The sequence below is a fragment of the Haliaeetus albicilla genome, chromosome 24 (genome assembly GCF_947461875.1).
Source record: "Haliaeetus albicilla chromosome 24, bHalAlb1.1, whole genome shotgun sequence".
Lineage (NCBI taxonomy): Eukaryota > Metazoa > Chordata > Aves > Accipitriformes > Accipitridae > Haliaeetus > Haliaeetus albicilla.
In genome coordinates, this window is record NC_091506.1 from 1,417,539 (window position 1) to 1,444,052 (window position 26,514).

The window sequence follows — 26,514 nt, forward strand, 5'->3', positions numbered from 1 at the left end:
AAGTCCTCTCTGCTTTAGTGTTCCCTGGAAGGGGTTGCTCTGCCTCTTTTTTCCTAAAGTGCCACGGAGTTTTGAGAGTGGCTTTGTCACGTAAAGCAGCTGCTCACGTCCCCTCCGCGGCAGCTGAGCTCCAGTGTGCAGTAAGCGAGCATCACTTCCTACACTACTGCTTTTCATGGGAAAACATAGTAATTTTTCCTCTCAGTCTGGTGTTATAAAGCGTAGTTAATATTCATTGCGTGAGATCCTGAGGTGGGAAGAATGGGTGATACTGCAAAGCATTGTTCTTACAGGGCTCGGTGTAAGGAGGCAGCACTGAACACGGGGGCACACGCCAGACACCTCTGTGGATCCGCATCTTAAAATCAGTGAATGACACAGTTCTTCCCCTTGCTGCACTGAGAACTCTGGGGAGACGTTTTAGTCACCACCTTTTGCTTTGTGAACCTTTAGACTGCACCCAAGTGAGCTTCCTAAGCTTTTCTCTAAAACCTGGAGGAATAGAAACAATTATTTTCATTGGCAATGTCAATGTTCTTAAATACACCCCACACCATCCGTCTGCTCTCCTCCTTTCCATGGCGAGTCTCCTGCACTACAGCTCTTCCCTTGGTGAGCAACTCGGGTAGCCACTTGCTCTGAGAGCAACCTAAAATATGTACCGAATGGGGTCAGGCTCCTCGGGATCCAGTGGGCAAATCTGCTTGCATTTAGCACAGCTAGTACTAAGTGCATTTTGCTTCATTAAGGCAGTTGTAATTCATTTACAATGCAATGAAATTAAATTGATAGGCATAAACCAGCAGAAAACAAGTAATGTGGCAGTCGCTCAGATTGAATGAAAGTAAATATTTAGATAGGCTTCTTATCATGGGTTACAAACAAAACTGGTGTGGTGGCCTCCACTGAAGTCTATAATTTGCTTTGATAGTAATATTAATATTCAATATATTGAGCTCGTAATTGTTTTATCTTTCTTACTGACGTGTTTGTCTCTCCTCTGCTGCATCTTTGCCTTTGTGTAAATCTGTCCCTTTTCTCCGGTGTTACTTTTCCTGTACTCTAGCACCAAGGCACCCTGCGTGGCAATCCCGTTCCATTCGCGCGTGCCCAAAGCCAGCTACAACTTCAATAACACGCTTTTTTCTTTACACGACTTGTTATCCAGTAAAGGCATGCGGGCATCGAAAGGGCTTGTCTGACGCTCTCTGCTCCCGTCCTGAAGCCAGTGACAAAGACGCTGCACCTCCCGCGAGCGGCAGTGCTGCGGGACCCCTCCTGCCCCGTTCCCCCTCGTCGGGATGCCGGTGATTCCCTTCGCAGGCAGGCTGCACCTCCTGGAAACGTCCCCCGCATTTTACAGGGCAGGGATGAATCTCTGACAAAGAGCAAAGATTGCACCTCAGCAGGGGGCCTGTTCTGTGCTCTGTCACTCCGCTGATTACAAATGCATACAAATTAGACAAACAGAAGAAATTATTTTATTTTATGCTAATTTTGGCCCGGCCACCTGCATGCTAACTAGAGTTGCATTTAATTGCAGAGAGATGAATTGTGGTGGGTTACACAAAGTGGATTTATTTTACTTCTGCACTCTTCTCCCTTTTTAACACCTTATTGCTGTTTTGCTGGTGTGTGTGCTTCAAATGTTAATCAAGTATTTAACGAAAGGCCTAAATGAAAGTTAAATTAGATTTCATTCACTTCCTAATCTGCCTCTATGGAAACCCAAAAGCCATGGAGTAGAAAGTGCAATACAATTGCAAAGTCGTCTTTTTTTTTTTAACATTATTTTGCTGTACATATCACTTTATACTTGCATTTGTTACATTCAGTCAAAGGTTGATTACCCCTAACTTCTAGATAACAAAAATTTCTGAAACCCTGTATGACTTTGTTAGGGCTGATTATTATATTTTCAAATACTCATTTTGGTATTGGAGTCTTTCCATCCACGTGAATACCTCCTACTTCTCCTCCCAACGTTGCACAGATATAAAATGACTGTCAAATAATTTTCCATACCCGTCTCACAGCCTAGTGCGCAGGGAGCCCATGGGACGTCCCAGCGTGGCCCTGGCCGAGGGAGGGCAGGGGCTGCGGGTGGTGCAGACCTGGGGATGCTCCATCTGCTCCGGTGGTCCGGGCAGCCGCTCCTTCCTCAGGGCTCTGTGAGTGGGACCCGGTGCATCTCCTCGCTCCCCTTACGCTTAACGTTTGCAAATGTAGAAGAAGGTAATGCTTAATGTACGCTCTGTACTTTATTTTTCATTTAGGTCTTATTCCCAGAGCAATTCTATTCTTATGCGATTTAAAGTTACTGCATTACTTTGAAGATCTTTTAGCCAGTTTTGTTTTAATAAATTTTAATTAATTCTACCTTTCCTTTTAGGTCTATCCTCAGGAGCTAATCTTTCTATGCTTAATGCATTCTAAAATGAGGTGTTTACAATAATATGCAGAGCGCGTAGTAACCAAAGGCTGTATCGTGCTTACTAAAAGATCTTGCTATGCTGAGAACGAAATGGCTGTTTTTTCCATTAATTTATACTGGTAATGCTTCTGTATGGGAAAACAAACATGCAAACAAACCAAACCTTCTTGTACACTTAGTTTTTTGGGATGCGCTGGGATGCAGTGTCTCGCCAGCAGAGAAAGCTCCCAGGAGGACCTGGAGGAGCAGCGGGGCAGGCAGGGGCACGGTGGTCCGTGGTGGTGGTCCATGGCAGCAGTCCGTGGCGGCGGTCCACAGCACCATCGCACCCACCTCCCCTCGTTCCATGGTTTTCATATGGAAAAGAACCGCACAACCTCCAGGCGATCTCTTGGCGTGATCTGATCCCTGCAGTCGGATGGATGTATTGGTGGGGTTTGGTTAAACAACGGAAAATCTTTCACATCTGCAGGCGTGCTCTCTCTCTCCCCCATCCCCTTTGCAGCAGAATGGGGTAGTTGTTGCCGGACGTGGGTGTTGCTTTTTGAATGGCAGCTTTCTGCACTTCTTTTAGAACATATTCCCCTCCCCTGGGGATAATATACTTTTATCATCCTTGGCAAAAGTGTAAATATTTCTGTCGTGGTTTAACCCCAGCCAGCAACTAAGCACCACGCAGCCGCTCACTCACTCCCCCATCCCACTGGATGGGGGGGGAGTGAGTGAGCGGCTGCGTGGTGCTTAGTTGCTGGCTGGGGTTAAACCACGACAGTCCTTTTGGCGCCCAACGTGGGGCACGAAGGGTTGAGATAACGACAAACCTGACCAGAGCTTGTTTTAACAAGCTCTGGTCAGGTTTGTCGTTATCTCAACCCTTCGTGCCCCACGTTGGGCGCCAAAAGGACTGTCGTGGTTTAACCCCAGCCAGCAACTAAGCACCACGCAGCCGCTCACTCACTCCCCCCCCATCCAGTGGGATGGGGGAGAAAATCAGGAAAAGAAGTAAAACTCCTGGGTTGAGATAAGAACGATTTAATAGAACAGAAAAGAAGAGACTAATAATGATAATGATAACACTAATAAAATGACAACAGTAGTAATAAAAGGATTGAAATGTACAAATGATGCACAGGGCAATCGCTCACCACCCGCCGACCGACACCCAGCCAGTCCCCAAGCGGCGAAAAAACCCTGCCCCCCCCCACTTCCCAGTTCCTAAACTAGATGGGACGTCACATGGTATGGAATACACTGTTGGCCAGTTTGGGTCAGGTGCCCTGGCTGGGCATGAGAAGCTGAAAAATCCTTGACTGTAGTCTAAACACTACTGAGCAACAACTGAAAACATCAGTGTTATCAACATTCTTCACATACTGAACTCAAAACATAGCACTGTACCAGCTACTAGGAAGACAGTTAACTACATCCCAGATGAAACCAGGACAGTATCCACCCCTTATTCTATACCATTGACGTCATGCTCAGTTCCCATACCTTTAGTTACATTCTGATCAATCATCACCACCTTTCCATCCCTTTGAGACATATGAACAATGATATATATATATATATATAAGTATACACACACAGAGATATCAGTTCTTTAGTTCTTTATGTTCATAAAATGTTTGTTGAGTTCATTTAGTTTCTGACTCTGGGCTCCATCTGTCATACCAGTCTGTCTGAGCAGGAGGGATGGTGCAAAGTCCTCTCAGTCGGTAGAGCAGAATTGGGCTTCAGTGCGGTGTGACGAGCAGATGACATTTGACGCAGTAGGAGGATGGTGTGCACCGTTAGATTGTTACATGCTGGAGTCAGTTCTGGATCCACCTCTACTGCGCTTTGCTCAGTTTTATCACAGTTCTTTCTTGCTTGATCCAAGTGATTCTTACTATAGTACTATGGATATAGCATATAACAATTATAGTAATGATAACATACAGTAGCAGGATTATATAGCAACTAATATCATACAGTTTAATTCTGGCTATTTTCACCTAAAATCAAATCCCCTTGAGGCACACATCGGACTTCCCCATCTTTTCGCATCACCCACCAAGTGCACCCAGGCCCTTGAGCAAAAGCAATCCCACGAATGGGTTTACCTTTGCCTGAGGCAGGAGTAACCCAGACTGTTTTCCCTAACATGTTCTTCATGTGCACTACAGGGACTTTATCCCCTTCTACAGTATGTAAAAATTCTGATTGGGCAGGGCCACTCCGATTGGCAGATCCTCTGGTGTTGACTAACCAGGTGGCTTTTGCTAAATGTGTATCCCAATGTTTGAAAGTTCCGCCCCCCATTGCTCTCAATGTAGTCTTTAACAGTGCATTGTATCGCTCAATTTTCCCAGAGGCTGGTGCATGATAGGGGATATGATACACCCACTCAATGCCGTGCTCTTTGGCCCAGGTGTCTATGAGGTTGTTTCGGAAATGAGTCCCATTGTCTGACTCAATTCTTTCTGGGGTGCCATGTCGCCACAAGACCTGCTTCTCAAGGCCCAGGATAGTGTTCCGGGCAGTGGCATGGGGTACAGAATATGTTTCCAGCCATCCGGTGGTTGCTTCCACCATTGTAAGCACATAGCGCTTGCCTTGGCGAGTTTGTGGGAGTGTGATATAGTCAATCTGCCAGGCTTCCCCAAATTTATATTTCAGCCATCGCCCTCCATACCACAGGGGCTTTAACCGCTTGGCTTGCTTAATTGCAGCACATGTTTCACATTCATGGATAACCTGCGCGATAGTGTCCATGGTCAGGTCCACCCCTCGATCTCGAGCCCATCTATATGTTGCATCTCTTCCCTGATGGCCTGAAGTATCATGGGCCCATCGAGCCATAAATAGCTCACCCTTATGTTGCCAGTCCAGGTCCACCTGAGACACTTCAATCTTGGCAGCCTGATCCACCTGTTCGTTGTTTTGATGTTCTTCAGTGGCCCGACCCTTGGGTACGTGAGCATCTACATGACGTACTTTTACAACCAGATTCTCTAGCCGGGACGCAATATCTTGCCACAGTGTGGCAGCCCAAATGGGTTTACCTCTGCGCTGCCAGTTGCTCTGCTTCCATTGCTGTAACCACCCCCACAGGGCATTTGCCACCATCCATGAGTCAGTATAGAGATAGAGCACTGGCCACTTTTCTCTTTCAGCAATATCTAACGCTAGCTGGATGGCTTTCACCTCTGCAAACTGACTCGATTCACCCTCTCCTTCAGCAGTTTCTGCAACTTGTCGTGTAGGACTCCATACAGCAGCTTTCCACCTTCGATGCTTTCCCACAATGCGACAGGATCCGTCAGTGAACAGGGCATATTGCCTCTCATTTTCTGGCAGTTTATTATACAGCGGGGCTTCTTCAGCACGTGCCACCTCCTCCTCTGGTGACATTCCAAAATGTTTGCCTTCTGGCCAGTCCGTGATTACTTCTAAAATTCCTGGGCGACTGGGGTTTCCTATGCGAGCCCGTTGTGTGATCAGTGCGATCCACTTACTCCACGTGGCGTCAGTCGCGTGATGTGTAGAGGAGACCCTCCCTTTGAACATCCAGCCCAGCACTGGTAGTCGGGGTGCTAAGAGGAGCTGTGTCTCAGTACCAACCACTTCTGAGGCAGCTCGAACTCCTTCATACGCTGCCAATATCTCTTTTTCAGTTGGAGTATAGCGAGCCTCGGATCCTCGATATCCTCGACTCCAAAACCCCAGGGGTCGGCCCCGGGTCTCCCCAGGTGCTTTCTGCCAGAGGCTCCAGGTAGGGCCATTCTCTCCAGCTGCAGTATAGAGCACATTTTTAACATCTTGTCCTGTCCGGACTGGTCCAAGGGCTACGGCATGAACAATCTCCCGTTTAATTTGTTCAAAGGCTTGTTGTTGTTCAGGGCCCCATTTAAAATCATTCTTCTTCCGGGTCACTTGATAGAGAGGGCTTACAGTCAAACTGTAATTTGGAATATGCATTCTCCAAAACCCCACGACACCTAAGAAGGCCTGTGTGTCCTTTTTATTAGTCGGGGGAGACATAGCTGCTATTTTATTAATCACATCCATTGGGATCTGACGACGTCCATCTTGCCATTTTATTCCCAAAAACTGGATCTCCTGTGCAGGTCCCTTGACCTTACTTTCTTTTATGGCAAAACCGGCTTTCAGAAGGATTTGGATTATTTTCTTCCCTTTCTCAAAGACTTCTTCTGCTGTGTTGCCCCATACGATGATGTCATCAATGTATTGCAGGTGTTCCGGAGCTTCACCTTTTTCCAGTGCAGTCTGGATTAGTCCATGACAAATGGTGGGGCTGTGTTTCCACCCCTGGGGCAATCGATTCCAAGTGTACTGGACACCTCTCCAAGTAAAGGCAAATTGTGGACGACACTCTGCTGCTAGAGGGATTGAGAAAAACGCATTAGCAATGTCAATTGTGGCATACCACTTGGCTGCCTTTGACTCTAGCTCGTATTGAAGTTCTAGCATATCTGGAACGGCAGCACTCAGCGGTGGTGTAACTTCATTCAGGCCGCGATAGTCAACTGTTAGTCTCCACTCCCCATTAGACTTCCGCACTGGCCATATGGGACTATTAAAGGGTGAGCGGGTTTTGCTGATCACTCCTTGGCTCTCCAGTTGGCGAATCAACTTGTGGATGGGAATCAGAGAGTCTCGGTTGGTGCGATATTGCCGCCGGTGCACCGTCGTGGTAGCAATTGGCACTTGTTGTTCTTCAACCTTGAGCAACCCCACAATCGAAGGGTCTTGAGAGAGACCAGGCAGGGTAGACAGCTGTTCAGTGCCCTCCGTCTCCAAGGCAGCTATACCAAAAGCCCATCGATACCCCTTCGGGTCCTTAAAATACCCCCTCCTGAGATAGTCTATGCCAAGGATACACGGAGCCTCTGGACCAGTCACAATGGGGTGTTTCTGCCATTCATTTCCAGTTAGGCTTACTTCAGCTTCCAATACAGTTAATTCTTGGGATCCCCCTGTCACACCAGAAATACAAATGGATTCTGTCCCTTTATAACTTGATGGCATTAGGGTGCACTGTGCGCCGGTGTCTACTAGAGCCTTATACTCCTGTGGGTCTGACGTGCCAGGCCATCGAATCCACACAGTCCAATAGACCCGGTTATCCCTTTCCTCCACCTGGCTGGAGGCAGGGCCCCTCTAATTCTGGTTAGAGTATTCAGTATTCACTTCTCGTAAAATTGGCTCAGAAGTCCCTTCAAGAGGATCAGAAATGAAATCAGCCCTTCTACTCTGTTTGGAAACTGGAGCGGCATTTTTCCTGGTAGAATCCCCTTTTGTGGTGGTTTTTCCTCGCAGTTCACGTACCCGTGCATTTAGGACCGAGGTAGGTTTTCCGTCCCATTTCCTCATGTCCTCTCCCTGATCACATAGGTAAAACCACAGGGCACCTCGCGGTGTGTACCTTCTATATTCTCTCTCTTGGGAAGAGGAGCGCTCACTCCTAATAGCTGAGACATTGGTCCTTACACGTGTGGAGTAGGACATATCCTCTTTGATTTGTTGGACATCCTCGGACAGCTTCTCCACAGCTGCAATGCAGGCTTGTAGGGAGGAAGAGAGATTTTCTTCGTATTGACGGAGTTGGCGAGCCACTTCCTCCACTGTCGGTGCCTCTTCATCCTTCCAGGCCATTATTGCCAATGCGTTGGCATAGGATGATGGTGCGCTCCGTACAAACTTCCGCCACATGGGTCGTGTGCATTGGACTTCGTCTGGATCTTTGGGTAATTGTGGGTTGTCCGGGTCATGATGGATCGTCTCTAGCACAGCTAATTCCCTCAGATATTGAATACCTTTTTCCATGGTGGTCCACTTGCTTGATTGACATATAACATCTTCCTTAAAGGGGTACCTTTCCTTCACACTTGACAGGAGTCGCCTCCAGAGGCTGATGGCTTGTGTCCCTCTTCCAATTGCCTTGTCAATGCCACCTTCCCTGGCAAGCGATCCCAGCTGCTTGGCTTCCCTACCTTCTAATTCCAAGCTATTAGCCCCATTGTCCCAGCATCGGAGGAGCCAGGTGATAATATGCTCACCTATGCGGCGGCCAAAGTCTTTTCGCAGATCCCGCAGCTCACTCAAGGATAGGGACCGGGTTATTACCTCTGGTTCTGCCTCTTCCTCCGGTTCCCGTGATGACCCTGGTTCATCTTCATCCTTCGCTAAGCGAACTGATTTTTTTGTATATTTCTTTTTCTGTACGGGGGCAACTGATGCTGGTGCAGGTTGGTCCGCTGGTTCAGTTGCAGTATCGCTCACTGGGTTTTGGATAACCGCAGTGTCTGTCACCGAGGTTTGGGTAGCAGCAGTGCTCGTCGCTGGGGCTGGAGGGACTGCAGTGCCCATTGCTGAGGTTTGGGTGGCTGCTGTACTCATTGCCGGGGCTGGAGGGGCTGCAGTGCCTGTTGTTGAGGTTTGGGTAGCCCGAGTTCTCGTCGCCGGGGCTGGAGGGGTCACGGTGCCTGTCGCCAAGGTCTGGGTGCCTGCAATGCTCCTTGCCGGGGCTGGAGGGGCCGCAGCGCCCGTTGCCAAGGTTTGGGTGGCCGCGGTGCTCACCATTTTGTTGTTAGGTCCAGAGACTTTCTCTTCCCCTTGAGGGTACTGAGTGGTGTCAAACAGGGCTCGATAGGCATGGGCCAGGCCCCAGCACGTTGCAGTGATTTGTATCTCTCTGGAGCTGCCGGGGTGACAGCATACCTTTTCCAAATATTTTACTAGTTCTTCTGGATCCTGCACTTGTTCAGGGGTGAATTTCCAAAACATCGGAGGTGCCCACTTTTCTAGGTATTTGCCCATACTACCCCACACACCCTGCCACTCATAATTATCCAGCCTTGGGGCACATCTCTGGGTGATCTTCTTAAATAGCTGTTTAACCTTAAACGAGAGCTGAACCACATTCAAAAGTATGCTAATTCCTAGCAGTAGGGCTAGGACCGTGCTAGTCCCAACATTCCAGGAGTATTCAAATTTTTCAAAATTCTCAAACACCATTGTAACTGGACCGAAGGAGAAAGGAGAGGGGAAGAAAGGTACCCCACCCACAGACTGGTTTTCCATGGAGGAAAGGTAAATGGTATAATTATTAATAGTTTCCCACAGATGGCTCCCGCAGTATAAAGGTGACAATGCTAAGTGCAAATACCGGATTAATCCCACAGCTGATGACTTTATCATACCATAAACCAGAGTTATACCATACATCAAAGCGAAAACCTTGATCCACCTCCCACGGATGATAAGCAGTAGAAGAGGAACTACATACAGCAAGCGAGGTGATACATAACAGAGCCTTAAAAACCAGAGCAACAACTCTAAGAATGCATAAATCAACATAATGAATGCTTAGGACAAATTTGTTTTAACAAGCTCTGGTCAGGTTTGTCGTTATCTCAACCCTTCGTGCCCCACGTTGGGCGCCAAAAGGACTGTCGTGGTTTAACCCCAGCCAGCAACTAAGCACCACGCAGCCGCTCACTCACTCCCCCCCCATCCAGTGGGATGGGGGAGAAAATCAGGAAAAGAAGTAAAACTCCTGGGTTGAGATAAGAACGATTTAATAGAACAGAAAAGAAGAGACTAATAATGATAATGATAACACTAATAAAATGACAACAGTAGTAATAAAAGGATTGAAATGTACAAATGATGCACAGGGCAATCGCTCACCACCCGCCGACCGACACCCAGCCAGTCCCCAAGCGGCGAAAAAACCCTGCCCCCCCCACTTCCCAGTTCCTAAACTAGATGGGACGTCACATGGTATGGAATACACTGTTGGCCAGTTTGGGTCAGGTGCCCTGGCTGGGCATGAGAAGCTGAAAAATCCTTGACTGTAGTCTAAACACTACTGAGCAACAACTGAAAACATCAGTGTTATCAACATTCTTCACATACTGAACTCAAAACATAGCACTGTACCAGCTACTAGGAAGACAGTTAACTACATCCCAGATGAAACCAGGACAATTTCCCTCACCCCAGAAGAAGTAAAACAACAGCAAAAGCCTTATTATTTTCCATGCATGGGTATGTTTAAGACACTGATCTGACAGGGCAGGGCACTTCTTGCGCTGGAAAAAGTTTCGTAGGAGTCAGTCTGACTTGTCAATATTACAGCTTACTGTGTATGTGTATGTTTCAACTTGCATAGCCTTTCCCTCGTCTATCATGCTTGCTAATGAGGGTCTTCTATGTGGGTTGAAGTCTTAACCAGTTGTCAAATTAAGTAGGGGGGAGAATGGGCAAAACGGGAAGGATGGAGCTGTGATTTCCAAAAAAAAAAAAAAAAAAAAGGCAAACTTAAATCCTGGGGCAAGCAGGTGCCTCAAAGTATTGGCAATATCAAGGGAGGTGGTTGCAAACAAAAGTTTCAGATGTTTAATTTGTACGGGTGATATACTGGTCCATGAAGACAGCCATAATCTGATAAAAAGCTGATAGTTCATTTGCAGTTGGCACTGAAGATTAATGGCACCTAGTATAGCTAATATTCATAGAGATATAAAGGGAAGATTATTAACAGAAGATACAGTCCTTTTATCCATATCTCAGAGGAAGTCTCACCGTTTAGTTTAATGCCTTGGATCAGTCTGCAAGCAGCATAAGAGCACGTGGAAGAAGTGACCGTGTCTCGCACGGTGGCTGAAGCGGTTTGCGTGATGCCCGTCGAGGCGAGCGATGAGGAGCGCTGCCCTGGGCATCCCGGGGGGCCACAGCTGCGCGGGGGCACGAGGGACCCGGTGGGCTGGGGTACGACCTTGCCTCTGCAGTCCGTTCATGGGGTCTGTGTGGGAGGGAGGAAAATTGAGCATAATAAAGGATGGCAGCATCTGGCCCAGGTTCCTCCTCCTTCATAAATGGCTTTTCCCAGGGGCGTGAGGTGTGAGCTCGGTGGCACCGAGCTCCCAGTGATGGCAGGGATCTCACCACGCGTGTCAGAGATACCAAACGATAGAACTGAGAAATCAGTCGTCAGAGAGAATATTATTTTTTTGGTGGATTAAAGCAAAGTTTCGGCTATTTTAACAAATTTTCAGGAGTCTTGGAGAAAAAGGAGACTAATTTTCAGAGCACTGCTCAAAATGCAGCATCTCTTCTCAGCCTGCTAGTAGAAGGAAACATTAAATGGATTACTTCCATAATTACTTATTTATTATTTATTGGTCCTACAGAATGAAAAATCTGCTGGTGGCTCAGTTCTCACTGGAAGTTTCTCTCTTTGGCAAAAACACAACTTGCAATCACCTAGTTGAAACAACCCTTTCAGTACTCAGGGACTGCTCACTCCTTATCAAAGTTTTTTCTGTAAATTTTACTTGTGTAGGGTGAGTCTGTACAAGGAACTGAGAATTTCTGTTGTGCACTTCTGCCCCCCCACCCCCAGCGTGAACATCCAGTGCCCCTTCTGAAAACCGTCGGGGAAATCCTGAGTATGAAGCCCCGTGTGTTTCTGGAGACAGTGCGTCCCTTGAACATGGCACAGAGGCAGCAGGTGGATGTTCAGATTCCAGGCAGGAGATGTGAACACAAACCAGTCCCTTAACTGTTGCTCTGGCGCATTTGAGGAACTTTTCTTCCAATTTTAAACTGAAAAAACTTTACTGTCATTCCTAGTTTTACAGACCTGAATTTGCACTGTTACAATCTCATGGCTTCTAATGGAGCTAATCCTGCTGGTGGTGGTGCCGGACCGAAGACGAGCACCATTCGCACGGCTGCACGAGCTCGGTGTGCACGCTCGGTGTGCACACTCGCTGCCTTCCCACATGGGGCAATTTCCCGGCACACGGGGTGGCTGCATGAGCTGTTGCTGAGATTTCTGGAAGGAGGGGTGCAAAACAGCACACGCCTCATGGCACAGAGTAATTAATTATACAGCTTTCTCTGTAGAAAAATCATAAAGGCGTGCTGTGTAGGTAAGGAGGTATTTAGCCCTTTACCTCCCTTTTCCTTGGAGGATCATTCGTATCCTCCCCATTGCCCGAGGTTCACAGCCCTTTCCTCTCTCCATTGCCATTACCCATCTGTGGTACCACCTTTGCTCCTGCTGGGAAGGTCTACAAACAAAGAGGCATTAAAGGTCATGGAGAAGCTTCTCTGCTGTCCCAGAACTAACCTGTGTCCAGCTCTGGACATTTTGCAAGGGAAATAGCATTAAAACACCGGTTCTTTCATTTTAGGGAATGCACACACTAACACCACACCTTTGTGATACTCAGGGCCTTTGGCTTTCAGTCAAACTCTCAAGATCAAGGAGGTCTTCGTTTTAAAGTGGGCCATTTGTCCAGCGGTGAGGTATTGATTGCTGCCCCGCGGTTACATGTGAGGAATTTCTTTGGGTTTGAGAATTGACTGTATGTAACTGGACTGCATTTATGAATCCCTCTTCTGCCAGAGAATGTATGCCTCAACTGCCCTTTTTTTATTTTTAATTCCACTTCTCTCAATTTATATGTTAAGGTCATCATTATTTTAAAATCTCTTGGTGTTTCAGGCAAAAGACCAAGTTATTGGGTCAGGCTTGACCCATTGATTGGTGACCCTTTATTGGGTGATTGTATGTGGTATAACAGTTGTATGAATCATGGCATTTGCATCTCACTTATTCCTAGAGATGCTCACTGGCTTTAATAGGCTGTGCCTGTGCCTGGCTGGGTTAATAACAGAATTAACTTCTTCTCAGTATAAAGTCTTTCATCTGAATGATGATGCATGAACCCACAAAAAGGAGACAGCTTGTCCCTCAGTGTTCTCTGTCGTGTTTGTACTTACCGTAGGGTGCACTGTCCCATATTAAGTCCTAATGAGAAGCAGGGAGTCCTAAAGCAAAGGGTCAAATGTTTAGACCAGATTAACTTGCTCTTTTCTTTTTTTCTATACCTTTTAATAATTGTGAATCCTTACCTGTTGGCTTACCTGATAACTTCGGGTGGAATGAGTGTTATTCTTTGGGTTTCCTCGTATTCAATTGAAAGCGAAAGGTGAAGACAACATGAGAGGGTTCATTTTCACATTCTTATTTACTTTTGAGGTCATGCAATTATGTTACCGTGTCAGCATTACTCCCTGCCACAAGGCACGCAACAGCATGTGCTTGATCTAATAGATCTACTACATCGTGTATGGGCATCGTTCAGTATGCCACCAGAATCCCTGTTACAAATTAACCCATAAACAGGCTCAAAAATGAGCCTTATTAAAATAATGATTCTTCTGTAACTCGTGTAACAATAATAATGATAATAGAAAATTTCAGCAAGCAAATAACTTGTTACCCTTTTTCCACAAAACCTGGAATTATGCTGAGCTACACTGTAATGCACAGGTTAATAAGAGGGACAAAGAGTTGCTTCTAACAGATAGTTGGGGATGTGAAGAGGAGGTTAGAAACAGAAGAGGAACTAAACATGTTTCCACAGAAGCTGACGCTGCGGGTCGAGCCTGGCATTCGTTTGCATCTGAGTAACAAACCCCGTGGTGTTTGTGGTAAGGGAGGAGTCGATGGGAAAGCACATTCGGGATGAGCTGGGCACAGAGTTACCTGTGTCCCCAGGTCACCAGGGTAAGGGACGAGACGATGGCAAGGCACATTTGGGGTGACCTGGGGACACAAAGGTGACTCTGTGCCCAGCTCACCCCGAATGTACTTTCCCACCGCCTCCTCCCTTGCCATAAACACCTAACAGTAAGTAGGTTCAATTTTTATTTCATTAGCCGAAGTACGCTTTCCAGATTTTATTGGAAAATAACAAATTTCCCCTTTCGTTACCATATAAGTGGTCTGAGCAGCTCAGCTGGGTCTCTTTGGCAGTGATGAAACCTCCCATTTTTCTTGTGAGACTTTTCTTCCTATTTCAATATTGTCATCTTTGTTTTCTCAGGCAATAACTTTTATGGGAAAACAAACAGAACTGTAGCAGCACATTAAAGTGGGAGCAGGGGAACACTATTATCTGGGAAGCAGAAAGTGAAACAGGCTGGTTTTATCTTTTAGCACTCAAACATATGTTTCAGCCAAGTGGTCGCCAGCCTAACTTACTTTTATTTTAACCTTTGTGAGAAGATGTAGAATTCACTCACTTAATCAAAATTATCATGGTTATCGGTATGATTTGTTACAATGGAGTTGGCTGGATTCAAAAAGAACAGCAAGGGAATTTTTTCTATGAGGATGTGTACAGGAAGGTGAAATCTCAGTATTTCAAACCAGTAAATACTGGCAAAGAACTTCATGACAGCAGAAAAAATGACAAGTGTTGTCCATCTCTCATGAAGCCAAACCCCAGTTCTGTTCGGTTCTTAAATAAGCAATATCCCTTCGTCTGTAATCAGCGTTCCCATCTAATTTCATGCTACAACAGTCTGTTGTGAACTGTTGGTGACCGTCCCGTGGCTCGGTCTCGCCTTCCCATGGCGTTCACGCTGAAGACTCGCCCCGTGCAAAGCACAGAGCCCCCAGCGCCTGCCCCAGCCCTCCCGGGAGGGTGTCCGTGTCTTCAGCTCTCCTTGGCGTATGGTGGGGAAGGCGTAAGCATATCCAAAAGTTTATGGACGGCACTGGCAGAATTTGTCTGAGGGGAGCGTGCCGAGCCTGCCCAGGCAAGCCTGAGCCTATGAGGAAGGCTGAGCGTCCACCTGAGGTGTTAGATGGGTTTATCCAAAAGCAGTAAAGATCCTTCCTCTGTTTAATTACCGAGCCATCAAGGCAGGAGCAATGGGAACATGCTTCTGCCTTTGGAAGGTGCTCTATGGGAAGAACAGATACTGCGGTAAGGGCTCTTTTGGGTAACGTGTACAGGCACTGCAAGAACCAAAGGTGGGAGGCTGAACCAGAGGAGTGCGCAGGCTTAACAGAGCGGGAGACTAATCATTGAAATAAAATACCAAGCACAAAGTGTGAATTTCTGTGTTTTCTAATTGAGGTTATATGCTCTTCTGGAACATCTGTTTTGCCCAGCTTCAAGTTAGTGGATTAAACAGAGATAACAGGGTCAAATCATGTAGCTCATGTTACACAAATGGCCAGCAAGCAGATTAATTAGAAAATTAGATGATATGCCCTTGAAAATTTTTCATGTATCACTTTATTTTAAGGGTGAATAGATTGATCTGTCTCCAAGCTTTCGCTCCAGCCTGAATGATAAGAATTGCTGGTTTAGGGTGGCTTGTGTAATAAAATCATTGCTTTGAGATGTGGCAAATTGGTGTGAAGAAAATAGTCTCTTGCATTGCCCCTGCCTTTAAGAAAACTAGCCAGGCTGTGTGTACCCAGTTGGGGGTGATGGCAAAGAGAAAGCAAGAGAGGTAGGTTTTTTCTTTTTATTTAGGCAATTTTTATTAACACCTTGACATACTAATTCCTTGTGTTTCAGGAAACAGTAATTTTGCATAAGCGTGTCTCTATTCTTACCAGGGCTCATAGTTGCTTTTTCTTCCTTGTCTGTGCTTTATGTTGATACCCCATCACCTGAAACGAGTCTGATCCTTTCGGTGACTGGTGGAAACTGTCTGAGCGCTGGATTCCCAGGGCTCGGCTCTGCCGCTGGGATGGACTGCGGTTGTCTGGGAGGAGATCACATCCCCCCAGCAGCAGCCTCCCTCCTGCATCCTCACCCACTGAGTGCAGAGCTTGGCTCCCAGAAACTGACCGTTTACTCGCTCGTTAAGGGAGAAAACCAAAACCCACCATATCTGATGAAGATTGCCGTAACAATAGTGTTACAACTATTTTGACAGTGATTTGCAAGGAAAGGATGATATTTGAGAGTATGAGTCAGATTTCCCAACACCCTGAATATATTTTTCCACAAAATTCTCTGTGGTTTGATAACAGGTGATTATTTTCTTAGCAGGTATCTTTGCTCCAGAAACAATTTTTTTTTTTCTTTTTTTTGGTAAAATGTATCTACTGAAAATATCTCTTTCACAGTACAGCAATAAGAGTACTTTGAAGCAAGGACAGAAAATAAATACATGAGCAGATCTGGACATACACTTAAGAGATGTATGAGGAAAAGAAGAGGCAGCCCAGATTTATTACTGGATGACTCCATTTTCATCTCATGTAATTCTCCTTAATAAAGCTACACCAAAATAAAATTGGAATAATATACTGCTGGCCCTGTGCACAGCAGCTGGTAGGAAGGACATCTACACCAGTGTGTAACTCTGTGCTTAGATGTGCAGAGGATCCTAACAGGGAGCAGAGAACTTGCTAAGGAGGTGAATGAACAGTTCAGCTCCCCGTGAGATGCTAGTGCAGTCCTTGCTTTCTCTGAGCTCCCTAGCCTTTTCCTTTTTTTTTTTTTTTTTTTTTTTCCCCAGTTAAGAGTAAACCAAGCGATGTGCCTGCTTGGCAGTTTATATTGGGTCTTCCCCGTGTCCGTTCTGTAGTCACCCATGTGTGTCACCGGACCGTGTTGCATCACCGCGCGTGCTTTATCTGGAATGGGGCAGGATAAGGAAAAGCCGCAGCCCTAACCCCCGGCATTAGTCAGGGCAGCAAGTTCAGTTTCGCAGCCGATTTGCTTCCCCCGCCTCTCCGTGTGCACCGTGTAACAGCACAGGGTTACCCATGCTTCGTGCGCGACTTTTTCCTGGGGTCAGCCGTCGTCACGTTCCCAGCCGATGGAACGCGTTGGGTCCGCGCAGGTGCCCCAAAGTACTGTGGTTCTTTTGTCATCAGCTCTGAGGAAAGCCTTTAGCATTTTAATATCACGTTAAATTCTTAAACCCCAGCAAAAAATGGTGCCGGCGAGCGTCAGAAGTAATGAAACTGCCACAGGAATTGTGGAGTTATTAAAAAAAAAGCAGCAATAGTGAATAAATTTAGCCGTCCTTCCATAAAATGCAAAGTAATGAATAACAAATAGAGGAGCTAGTGAAGATGCTGGTCCTGCCCCTTCCTTCGTGCGGCTGGTGGCACCGGTGGGTTTCATGAGTTCGCTGGCCCCGCTTCTCTGCCTGCGGGGACGGAGGGACGGGGGCTGTGCACCCCAGGACCCACAGCTGGGTGCTCGGGGTTGTCTGGCGGCAGAGGTCCTTGCTCACCACGGGGTGGGAGGGATGCCTGGCCCCCATAAAAAGGTTACTTTGTTGGCATCTCAGCCCTCAATAGCTAAAAAAAAAAGAAATTATTAACAGCGTGGAAACCGTTTAAGTACTTCAGGTAATTAGAAAATATGCCGGCGCTTTCAAATAAGTTAAATTAAATGTGTATTAAATAAGTACCAAAAGAGAAGCAAGTGCCAGGCATTAGAGTTATGAATAAAACATTTTTGCAACGTTACCCAGTAATTTAGATAACTTCACTCAGTGCATAGGTGGGAAGCGGTTTTGAGCAAACAAGCATTTAATGTCCTCCCAAAGTGTAAAGCCAGGGGGTGGGCGGCCCGGAGCTGGTTTGGGGGGTCTTTCGCCTGTCCCCGCAGGCACCCGGCCACCGCTGATGGGGCAAGTGGCCTTCTCCGAGGAAAACACTGGCATTGGCCGTGGCCGTGGTGCCCGGAGCTGGAGGAGAGAGGCAGGGACAGGCAGGGCTGCCCGTCCCTGGGGATCCTCCCGCTCCTGAACCCAAAGATCTTCTCGAGAGCGCACGAGATGTCGTAGCCGAGCCCCCGGCGCCTGCCTGGCCCCGTGCAACGCAACGCTCGGCAGCGGGCACCTGCGAGGTGGGTACCGGCCCCGGGCCCAGGGATGGAGACAGGGATGCGGGGCGAGAAAAACCCGGGGGGAATTGCGGCTGGAGGCTGTGGTTTTCAAACAAGCTCTTGCAAAGCAGTTTAAGTATTTTAATATTACTACAAATACTTAAATGTGTTAAATGAAAGCATGTGCGGGTGTTGGTTCATCGAGCATCTTTGAAATGAAAATAATGAAACAAATGACCTCTGCTAAATAAAACAGCTTTGCAGTGCGCGGTTCAGCTGTGGAGTCTTTTGGTAGTTAACGCTAACCGAAGGAGCGAGCGCCGGGTCAGGGCTAATCCTTGGGAACACAGAGCCCTCGGAGTTTGAAAGCGCATTTGATTGCTTCAAAGGCAGCCCTTGAAATAAAAAAAAGAGCCCTCCTCCACCCCCTTCCCTGTCTTTAAATGTGTTTTTCAGACTCGCCGCCGGAATTGCTGCTCCCAGCAGCGCTGCTGCAGACGGAGGGTGCTCCGAGTGCCAGGGAGGGATGGAGGGATGCCGGAGAAGGATGCCCTGCTGTCCCGCGGCCCCTCCCAACCCAAAGTGCTGGGACAAATCCCGAGGTTTTCATAGCTTTTAGCCGTTTCTTGGGCAAAATCACTAATACCACCTGTGACGTCCTGTGTGATCAGGGGCACCTGTGTAGGGGGGACACAAGGAGCTGCTTTAACGGCCGCGGCTGTGCTGTCACTGGTGGGGTTTGCCTCTGACTGCGGAGCTCATATCAGTTGAGGCTTGTCTTCCCCTAATCCAATTACATCCAATACGTAACTTGTACCGTTTTAAAATTACCTCTATGTCCTCCCCAGACTTAACTAACCAGTAATGAATCATAATTTTATTGTTCTTTGGGCCATAAAAGTGTATTGTATCTTGCCATGAAATATCTTTATAAGCCTCAGCAGCTGTTTCATATCCCCTTTTTGCTTTATTTGATTTCATTTCAGCAGCAATCCGTACAGAACGGGCACACCGAGGAGGCAGCACAAAGCTGTATTATCTTTCACTGGTAAATACTTCTTGACTAATAATTTGATTCCTCCTAGAATTGTAAAGCAATAACAGAAATTAAAACAAAAGCCTGATTAATTAGAGGATAAATGGCAGCACGTCCCAGTGCAGAGCCGCGAGCAGGCAGCACCTGCCCTTCTGCCGCAGGAGCACGGGCAGGAGGAGAGGAGGAGAGGGCTGCTGACACCCCCCACGAAACAGGACGGTGCGGTCAATGTGGGGGCTGTAGCCTGTTCTTTTTTTTTGTGTACCTCAAACCTAATTTTTAAGACTTTCCCTAACTTGCTGCAGAGTGTAGCTCCTCTGTTGCTCGTTTAAAGCAATCTTCCCAAACTCAAATTTCTAGATTTATATGTAAATGCACTGCAGATCAATTAAAAGATAAACCCAACTTTTATGTGGGTATATAGAAGGAATAAGGTCAATAAAATGTAATTCTCATATCCCAATTTTTGTATACAGTGATCAGAAAGCAATTAATCAGATTATTTTTTATCCCCCAATAATAATTTTCCACTTTGTGGTCATTTTTTTGTCTATAATTTATAGCTATAAAATATTTTTATATCAAAAGAGATAAGCTCCGTGTAGAGGATCTGTTTTGATCAGAGACAGACTAACGAATCATACTGAGAAATACAACCCGGGGTGACCCTCATATGAAAAATACTGTCATTGACACGGTGATTTCTATCTGCATTTCGTAGAAAAACCCTGCTTTGGGAAGGCACCAGGCCTGTCGGGCTGAAGAAGGTGGCAGAAGCGAGGTGCTGGCAGGGAAGGGGAGGTGGGATGCTGCCCGGAGCTGGCTCCCGGTGGGCATCAGCATCTGCTCCGGGATGCTCCGGCCCCGCCGAGGGTCCGGCGAGAGCGAAGGACTCGCAGACGCGTGGGTGTTATTTATGAACAGCAGTGGTTAGCCTTCGTCCAGGCGGCACCGGATTCATCCCGAAGCGGGTTGCGGCCAGTGAGGGTGTCAGAAGTTAGAGCCGCTTCTGCGCAGAGGTGCCGCTCGGCTGCGTGGAGCCGGGTCCCGTCTGCCCGTCCTGCGGGGCTGGGGACCCTCCGCCACTCCCCAAAACCCCGCCGCCGGCGTCGCGATGTCGCGATGGCCCCCACGTGCGGGGTCCATCAGGCTCGGGGTGAGCCGGTGCCTACCCCGTTTGGGTGGACGTGATGCGTTTAAAATACGCCGACAAGTAAGGGAGGCGAGGGGGCTTAGCAGAAGATGCGGTGGTCAGCGTTAACGCGGTAACACGTACTGCTGGATGTGACCCACCGTGCCTCTTATCATAAACCTGCTTTTGATTCCAGATCTTATCATAATTCCCTTATATGATAGGCTCTGAGCACAGGGATAAGGGACTTAATTTACAGTTATTAGGATGCCTGGCCTGTAGCCAGTAAATTGCCTTTGCCTTTCAGGGGTGGTGTTGGTTTGTGCTGTACTGAAATAACATTGGAAATCATAATAAAAAAAAGAAAATCCATATCTCATCACAGTATAATCACACAAGCTACTTTTTCTTCTGATGAACAGTCCTACAGGCAAGATAAACTTTTCATTATCCTTGAACTTTACATGTGCTACATGTTTCAGAATTTAACTTGAGCCAAGAGATGCATATGCAACCTAATCTTGGCTTTTTGTAAGTGCCAGGAGATTTAATACCATAGCAGAAGGGGTCACGGAGGTCTCCCAGGTTGACTCCCATTAGGGAAGCCAGCATATTTTAAAAATAATATAGGCGTAAGCATCTGCCATACTTGAAAATAAGATGCTGGCTCTCCAGGTAATAAGGAGTCCTTAAAAAAAAGTGCCTAAGTCTACTTCCAGGTGCCTGTATGCCCAGCTGCAAGGAACAGGTAAGGAGGGTTGATACGTGTAGCTTCTACTTCCCTTGTCATGTAGGAAATCAATGGAGAGGAGAAAGACACAGTGTATAAATTAAAAATAAGCAGCAGCAGCAGCAGCAAAGAAAAGGCTGGTAAGGCAGCATTACTCAAGAGGACAGAGAAGAAAAGAGAAACTCACTTGGCTGCTACTTAATTTAGACATGCTTAGGGACTTCTCTCATATATGTTTAGATTTTTGTGACTGCTTGCTGGAGAATTTTTAAGAGGTTCTTGCCGAGTTGCCATGGCAACGTCTGTATTGCAAACGCTGCATCCGCTGCCCGGACGGTGCAGCCGCCTTCCCAGAGCAACAGAAATACACTCAGATATTTTTTATTCTATTTTGTAGCTTTAAGGCTTGGTTGGAAATATTTGATAGCTCTAGCTCTCATCCCGGTGTGGTTTCCAGGTGGTTTATAGGCTCCTCTGCAGCAGTCCCCTCCTGTACAGGGCAATACAGCCGCTGGAGGGGGAGCAGGGCTCGCTCCGAACCCCACGCACCTGAGCCCGGCAAAGGGAGAAGAATAGTGACCTGCTGAAGGAAATTTTCAGTGTGAAAGCTGAAATAGTGTTCGTTCTATAAACCCTAAGGACAGGCATTTGGGAGGGAATCAAAGGATTACATAGACTTGTTCTTTTGCTGCTTTAAAGCAGGGGGCACAGAGATGCTGTGTAATTTTTCACGTGCTCCACGGAGGAGCAGACGTGGCCAGCCGGGTGCTCGTGCTCCTCATCCATTTCTCTGCTGCTTTGCTGTGCCAAGCAGGGATGTTCCTGGGCCTGAGCAAAAGGTGGCATGGACACAAAACGTGAGACTGAGAACCGTGACATCTTGAGAAACTGTATTTGCAGGGCTGTCCCCGAGAGGAGCAAGGGGCAGGACGCCCGCGGCTGGTACCTGCCGGCGCAGAGCCTGCAGTCAGTCAGCAAACGCCTGTATCTTCTGCACAATCCGGCCATCAGGTCTGCAGCTCCCCTTTGCTGGTCAGGGTCGAGAGGAGACATATGGCAGGGTTGGTCTCGGCCCCCCAGCTCCGGAGGGAACGGCCAGGGAGAGGTGGTGACGAACACGTGGCTGTTGCGTCCTTTGCAGAACCACCGAGGCTGCTGGAAGGACTCCGACCGATGCCGTGAGACTTTGGGTAAGGCTCTGAATTAATAAATCACCACGGTCTTCCTCCCATCCCCCTGTAAAATAGACAAATACACCAGGAAGGGGATGTTCAGGATGTCCAAATTCTCATTTAACAGTAGCTGCACAAGCAACCCCACAAATTCCCCAAACCTGCTCTTGTGGAGATGTTAGACTACGAGCGCTGCATCTGCTGCAGCCCACTAGCGTGACTGAAATGTTCCTCTTGGCTTCAAAGGTGTTGAATGGAGCTTTTTGATCCCCACTCTTGATTTTTATTTCAATTCTCAAAAAAGTCCACTTCAGCTATTTATTTTAATGTCAAGAAAATTGATAAATGTTCATTTTTAATTTCTTTTTGTCTACTTCAAAAGGAATTTTTTAGTACTTTACTTTTAAAATGTGAAGTTTGTGGAAGTTGTAAATAATTTTTCATGATGGTCTTTAAAAATAGGTTTTTGCTCTATTTTTTCAAATTGCCACATACATATCCTGTATTGATGTGCAAAGAAAACCCAAACCCCTGTTTCTGAGGAGTTGTTTTGGAACTTAATAAAACCCACATACATCAAACAACTACATACAGATGGTGGTGCTTTTATTCCATATCAATCAAACCCACCAAAGTATCTTGGGTATTAGGAACACAGCATGTTCAACTGTAGAAACACATTTTCAATTATATCACGGCTATTGATCAAAACTCAGTAATCTGTATCTCAGAAGATATTAAGAGTTTGATCTGAAGATCAATCCATTTTCTTAATCTTAATTGCTCACTGTAGCGAAGGGATTCACTTTGAGCAAACTACGAACGTTGGACTAAACCCATTAGAAGTACTGCAGAGCAGGGAGCAGAAGGCATACAAGCTCAGGAGAGTGTGCGTGCCAAAAAGCTACCGTTTTATCCAGTTTTGTTGGTTGGACATCTTACAAAATGTACCCCTTGATGGGAGAGGTTTCCTTCAAAGCAGAGCTGCGCAGGTGCTGCTGTGGGTGCAGGAGCTGCATGAGGCTTAGCACAGGCAACCGAGGTGTCCCGCGGGATGTGCCCTGTCCTTATCGCTCCACTGATGGGTTCATTTCTGTTGTGAACTGCAGCGACGTATTTGTCACTGACGTTTTTGGCAAGGAGCGTATCTCGCTGAAGGTGTTTACAAAAGCAAGTGTAATGCCAGAGATGCTCTGGAGCACTTACGAGTTGTGCTAATGCATCTCAACATTTTTAGCTTAATCTTTGCTCGGGCGTTAGCCAATAACTTACAAACTTGAGTCACAACTTGCACTTTTGTTTCAAACATGAAGCATCTAGAAAGGCACTTGGATCATTGGTTCCTCTAGAATTGTCTTCAGAGGGTACTGCATGTTCAAAGCTGTGAATGGATGAGTGTGCTGTGGGATGGGGTTGTTGGCCCCATCCATCAGGTGTCTTCACAAGGCTCACTTGGTCCTGCTGCATGCATTGTGGTGGATAAAGCCCTTAAAACTGAATGCCAGAGAGGTCTCTCTGTAGAAGAGAAATTTGCAGCGTTCAGGGGAAGCATACATTGTTGGTCCTTTAGGATCAGAAGGATTTCAGAAAGGACCTCTTTGATGACTGAATAGTTTTTTGGGCAGCCATAGCAAACAGATGTAAACTTCTCCAAAATCCCGTTGGTTTTGCTCTGTCTGTAAGACTGTTCCCAGTAACTCCTGCTCTGAGTTTGTGCTTTGTGCTCGTGCCTCTTGCTGTTTCGTTCACAGCAGTGGAAGCTGCCAACCAGAGCAAGACCAAGTTAGTTGTGCTACGGCAGCTTTTGAGTTCTGGCTCGTCCGCATGGTGACCTGGAGGGCAGCCGCAGCCAGCCTGAAGGTCTCCGTAAGGGAACACAACACCTGGACAAGTTGCACGTAACAGAACTGTCTGTTTGCAGCCTCCAGCCTTTTCCACATTAACGTTCTGCTGCGGTGCGGGGGCATTGCCTTTCTCCCCTTCTCACGCAGTTTGATTTAGAGCTCATTGGTATTCCCAGTGATGGCGGTAGGAAAACTTTCATTTATCATGAGTTGTGCCTCTAATGAAATATCCATTTCCCAAATCAACTGCTCAAATTTCCTGTCACTTGAATGACTTGATATAGCATTGGAAGTATTGCTTTCGAGTGCTAACAACTGCTGAGCACTAATGCACAGAGGAGAGGCTCTGAGCTTCTAAAAGCTGAGTTTTCTTGCCAAAACAAAGTATGCGACTGGCAGGAAGTGTTTTTCTAAGATCTATGCACTCTTAATGGTGTCGCACCTATGACTGTGCTTCCACATTAGGACTCTCCTGCTGTAGTTTTTACTTAAATGAGCTCCAAGTATGGAAACTGCAACTGTAGTTCGTGCTGTTGATGAAAGGAGTCCTTTCCACCTTACCTCCTGGCTTTTCCACCCCTGGGCTGCCTATCCCTGCCCTTTCCCCTGTGCTGACATTAATCTTCTTTTGCTCTGCTTGTTCGTACTCTCTGGTTTCCCTCTGCCTGCTGTCTTCTGGGCTACCAAAGCCAGAGCCTTCTAATGAGCGATAAGTAGCGTTAACCACTCTAATGGTCATGGGCTTATTTCATTGACTTTGCAGAGCTATTGTATTGACAGTGTTCTCATAAAACCCTATGAAATGATGTGTCATCCTTCTGACTTAATGCTAAAATGCGACGTTTTCATGATTTTGTTTAAAATTAGAGGTTTTAAGCCAACACTCATTCTATTTGGCAGTTAGTTTAATTACATTTGAGCTCACTTTAGATGGTGTTTGCAGACTCTGCCATCACAGGCAGGGCTGGACCGGCCACGCTGGCGATGAGCTGGGGACATTGGTTGTGGTCCAGGAAACCCTCTGGCAACAGATATTAAAGAAGATGTTTTATAAGAGCAATATTGCTTCACGATGAGGATGCAAAGCCTAACAAAGCATGCCGAGCAAGCTACGGAAACCAAAAATCATGTAAGATGCATTTGCTTTGGAGGCATTGGAGAAAATAGAAGAGATACTTGTAGAGGTTGCTTTTTAAATGACAGAGGAGGACAGGAAGAATAGAAAGCGTTACTTTGAAGAGATACGTAAGAGAAATGGGAAGAACCACCATGCAACATGTTTCCTTGTGGCTCCTAACAGTGATAATATTACTAAGAATATGAAAAAATAATTAATAATTATGGTGTGAAGAAGGGCAAAAATTAAAGACATTTTTTTTGTGAGGTTATATTCTGTTTACTCTAAAAATAAATAATTTACTATTTGTGATTTATGTTGTTAATTTAAATTACATTTTTCTTGAGTATGAGACTGCAGTAGATAATCATGTTCGCAGTGCCAAAGGCTGTGTTATGTCTTTTATAGAAGACAAGTCCTGGCCTATGTGTTTTGTGATTCAAGTTCCAAATTACATTATTCACCTCTGCCTCTCTGGTTCTATACCCTATTCAAGATATGTGCTAGCAGTGCATTCTTGTATGCCAAGAAGATGTTTTGGTTTTTTATCTTTATGAATGACCACATTATTTATTTGGAATACACCAAATGCCAACAAGTACTCATGGAAGCAGCAAGCAAAACCTCACAGCAAACAATGTGACACTAATCTGTTGTTTGTGCTAAAATACAGAAAGGAAATTACTGCTTGGCTGTCATGAAGCTCATAAAGGAAAAAAAGAAAAATGCCACTGAAAAAGAAAAAGCGTCAAAAGAAAGTTCCATTATCAGTTTGTTTCATGCCTTGTAGCTCCAGCTGCAAACAATCCCTTTCATAAATACACCCTCAAGATAAATGGCAGCACGATTCTGGTGGTATCAGTGAGATAAAACCACAAGTCTTCTCCATTTGGGGGAGGGAAGATCTGCTGAGACTACTGCTTTATTTTGTTACATCTCATCACCATCTTGGGGGAGAAAATGAATATGTATCGTCTGTTATCTTGTCATTTTTGAGCCAAACATCTTAAAATACATTTTCTGTGAAATAACCCTAGGGATTTCAAGACCAGAATAAATTATTAGAGCAATTTGAGCTTGGAGTCCCTGTACTTGCTTTAAACATGGCAAAAGCTCTTCCTAGTGTACGAGACTTGCTTTTGCTTAGTAACCAAAGAAAAGAAAAAAAGAGAAAAAGACACCCCCGAAGCATACTTAGCCTAGGTGCTTCTGCCAACTGGGTAACTACTTAAACTGCACGAGCCGATGAGACTATTTAGTGAAGCTCTCCAAGGGCTTTAGCTGCAGATTGAGTCGGTGTGGTGGACAGATCAGGTGTCGAACGCCCTTTTGGATTGTAACACTGATCTTCTAATAATATGTGCTGGAA